Source organism: Capsicum annuum, chromosome 5, assembly GCF_002878395.1.
Source record: "Capsicum annuum cultivar UCD-10X-F1 chromosome 5, UCD10Xv1.1, whole genome shotgun sequence".
Classification (NCBI taxonomy): Eukaryota; Viridiplantae; Streptophyta; class Magnoliopsida; order Solanales; family Solanaceae; genus Capsicum; species Capsicum annuum.
In genome coordinates this window covers 88560949-88565673 of record NC_061115.1, presented here as the reverse complement: position 1 = coordinate 88565673, position 4725 = coordinate 88560949, and positions in this window count along the sequence as shown.

Below are 4725 nucleotides of genomic sequence, written 5' to 3'. Positions count from 1 at the left end.
ATAGAATTAGTTTTTGAAATGGTATAAGAAGCATACTATGGTAAAGAAGAATAACTGAGGTCTCTTTAGATACTTTGAAGGGGTAGAGTTGTTATAACCCTAACCTTGCTTACCTTACCAGTTGATTACACTATAAATCAAAGTATAACCTTTATGATCTTCTAAGAAGCATGCTTGAATATGGTGAGCGGAGCTTAAGGGCAAAGACTATGGTATGGTACTCATGTGCATGATTATATTTGAGAGTGTGAGTGATTCATGATAGTCCCTTATTTAAATGTTGATCATTTTTTAGGGAAGATACTTCTTTGCATAAGGGAACTTGATTTCAATACTTGATCATCCCTTAATCTTGGTTAGAGTCTATGAGCATATGCGTTGGTTGGTAACATTTAGTCAATATTTGAGGATCGTTGTTCACAAATTTAGTGTTTGATAGGTGAGACTTGTGCCATTATCTTCAAAATCATGAGAGAAAAAGTGTTTTCACGAAAGAAGCATATGTCTAAGCTCTGAAGTAGTGTCATTTATAGGCATTGTTGATTTTGTTAGGTGTGCATTGATTAACTCAAGGAAGAGCAAAAATTTAAGTTAGAGGTGCTAATGGGTTAGCAAATTGTGACTTATTTAGCAAAAATGGAAAGAAATCAGTCCTTGATGCTAGTTAAGTTACTTTTAATGTTTTTTTGATTGATTTCCAGGGTAAAAGTCAAGAAGTGATTGAAAGAGAGAAAAAAAGTAAAAAGTTAGAAAATTGCAGCTCAAAAGTACAAGGAGCAAGAACAAATTAAATTGGCACATAACCAAAATGCTTGGCACATCGCCAAAAGAAAGCTCCTATTGTTGAAAGTGATAGTTCAACCAAGTTTTAATCCTAGTAGTTCGGTGATAAAGAATAGAAATTCACTGCATCATTGAGCAGATTAGTGTAGTAGATCCCGATTACCAAAAGTTATAGTGCCAACTCCTGAAGCTTAAAGTTAATGTAGATTCATGTTGTGATCCTACCGCATATGAAAATATATGTGGTCGTACAAGTAATAAAGTGACCCTTTCATGTCGGAGTTTTAACCCATAGGGACTTGGTTTTGGCAAACAATCCAACTATTGATAATAAGATTTAATAAATGTGAGATGTAATCCAGAGAGAGTTTAAGATTTATGAATTTGAAAATCACAATAAATAATAATAATAATCTAAAGTGCTTGGAACAATAATAGGTAGGAATTCGGGGTTGAGGCACCGTGAATAATCCTACTAGGCTATACAATCTTGTTGGTTAAGTTAATTATCTTTGTTGTTGATTCATAGGGTTAATAACATGGTTATTGTCTTCCAAGCCTCTAATCATCTATCTAAATTAGCTCCACAATTACATCGTTAAGTAAGGATATGAGAACTAATCTAAACATATTTGTATGTTATCCCGTATTTAAACCAAATGCGGAGAATTAGGTTTATTCATATTTTAATTATGAATCCTATCTTTAATTATTTCAAAGTATAAGAACCTACTCCATATATTCCATGTTCTAATATAAAGTTCCTTCTTCCAGGATCGCAATAGAAATATAAATGTATTCTAGAGGTCGCGAGTAAATAGAATATAAATACTAAAATATATGAACAAAAATATATTATAATCAAATTAAAACTAACATAATTGAAGACTACGCATTCATGTTCGTAGCCTCAACCCTAGAACGAACTTACTTAGCCACTCATAGTCTTACAATGAATCACAATGATGGAATTCATACGTAAAGACTAGAAGTCTAAATAAAGTAAGGAATAAGAACCTTACTTACAACCTTCATTATGTGTTTCTAAAGCCCCAAAGTTGTCCAAGGTTCTTATAATAGGAGCCAAGCGTCCTATTTATAGCACAAAAAGATTTTGGCTGATTTCACCCTTGGGCGTGGCACGCCCTTATCGCACATATCCTTGGGTGTGACACATCCTTTATATGGATCCTCACTAGAAATTGTATTTTAATTTGTGTCCTATAGTGTGGCACACCTTTATCTCTAAGATCTGAGGGCGTGGCACGCCCTTGTCCTCAATACGCCATGTTTCCATTATAGTTAAATCCTTCCATTTGCCTTCAAGTTCTGCACTTTGTAGATAGCTTTCCAATTTCATTTAAGATTTTTTTTTGTTTCCCGTCATTTATCCTACCACCATCAATAGTATCTTACATCATCAAGTAATAAGCATTATCTGAGATAATGTAATAGAATCCATCAAAGTCCACTAGAATAATCATAGCTCAAGCTAGCAATACTAGTTTTCTCATCTAAACTCTATGTGATCATTTTGATTCTTAACTTATTTCCATTGAACCCTAAACACTCTACACAAAACTTTAACACATTGATACTTAATTATATCATTAGAAACTCGTTAAGCACACAAAGAAGTCCTCAAAACTAGGTTGAATATGCATAGATAAGGACTCTTAGGAGTATAAATACGTGTAAGATCACCACCATACACATAAATCCCTCTTCTTCCTCAAACAACTCTTTACATTGAGCACAATAAAAGAAGACTCTAATATTACTTCTACAATGAAGATACTCAAGATAGAACTACGACTATTACATGAGGTATAAAGTTCCATATTAAGCATGTCATAGTATAATTGAAAACTCATGAACACTACTTCAAAACATCCTAACCTCAAGAATTGACTCTACCAAGTTGGAAAACTTACGCATATTAATCAACAAGATATTATTCAAGTCACCTAACCATTATCAAACATGTGCCCTCATCACAAGAGAGTAATCCACATTTACTCAGAAATATGTTTATCACAAGAATGGGTGTAAGAATCAAATTTCACTAGAGCTCACACAGAATTCACATGCACATAAGATGAACCATAAGCTTGCCCTTAGTGTACTACTCTACTAGTATCAGAATGTCTAGACTCAAAACCAAATAGAACTTTAAGGGTTTTAATGAAGGCTAAGGGATAGGTAGGAACTATTTTGGCCAGTAATAAAGTCTATTTTTCCTAAACAATTTAATACATCACAAATAACATTGAACTTCTCTTTAAACAACCAAATTTTTACCATTTTTTTATCTCTCCACTCTCTTTTGTTTTACCCTATCTATTTAAGCTAGTTCAGATATCTTAAGGAGGGAGAATTTTCTCTTAAAGCATAATTCCCTCTTGATTATATATTTCCTTTTCATTACATTACTCTCAACCACAACATGCAAACTTAATACACTATTAGCTACTAATTTGGGGCTTTACTTTCACTTTTCCTTTTTTAATTCTATGCTCCTTAACATTTAATTTTTCACTAAAGTATTTAGAAGCTTTAGATCAAATTATGGTTAATTAAAATAAAGGGCATATGCTATATATGATGCTACAAAGAATAGGTTAAAGGCTCAATAGGGCTAACTAAGATCATACAATAAGGGTAGATAAAGAAGTTATGGACATGACTATCAAAGAAATTTAAATATAATAAAACAAATATCTATGTTGTGAATTACTTTGAGAATGAACATTAAACTTTTTTCTCCTCTTATTGAAGCCAAAATTTTTACATGGATTGACCACCCTGCTATTGCATTTGACCAGAGACATATACACCTAAAAACCTAGTCGTCTACACCTGAAAGCCTAGCTTTTTCCAGCCATTATGAACACTATAGCCGATGGGACTATCCTACCGGATGACAGTAACAAGCGGAGTATAGAGGATAATAGTTATGACATTCAAAAAATAAGTTGTAACACAAAGTATGCAGATCTTTTAAAACCTAAAGTCATGGATAACACTAATATTAGGGTTCCTCCTAAACCCATAATAATGCTGCATAGGTAGCCTACTATTACATGGAAGTCATCCAAAGTTCGTAACCTAATCATGTAGGAGAAACTACAATACACCATCTTTGGTAAGTTCTCTTATGGTAAACCACATATTGAATTGCTGAGAAAAACCATTCTAACTCAGTGTGGGATCAAGGGTCAATGTATAATAGGAGTTTTGGGCGAAATACATATGTTAATAAGGATAGAGGTATTAGATGAATACGTTCAGTTATTATCAACTATATCCTTTTACATTAACTTGATAGATAGATATTGGCAGATTAGGACTTTGAAGTGGGATCCATGGTTTGAGCCTGATGTTGAAACCACAATTTTAGTAGCTTAGATCTCTATGCCTGACCTACCCCCATATTTCTTTACGAGAGATGCAATATTTTCAATTACCTCAGCAGCAGGCAAACCCTTTACAGTAGACATGGCAACTAAAAATCCTACTAGACCTAGTTGTGTACGAGTTAAAGTGGAGGTAGATTTAGTTTCAAAATTACCCCAAAGGATACGAATAAATGAGGAGAATGATATCACAAGTGAACTAAAATCTAAGTGGGTTCCAATTCAGTACGATTATATGCCAAAGTACTGTATAGACTATTGTCTACAAGGAACGATGAAGATATCTGCTAGAACACTCATCTGGAATTATATGACAAAATGAAGAAGGAAAGAAAAGATGCAGAAGCAAAGACAGATGACAAAGAGCACAATAGACAAAGGAAGCACCAAAACAATTAGGATAATGCAAGAAAAGGAAACACAAACAACCAATAGTAGCTCACAAGGAGAAATAGGTACAGGAGGGATAGATATGGCCATATTTATGGAGTGGTGAATGAGAATAAAGACAAGGAGCTGGAGGTGT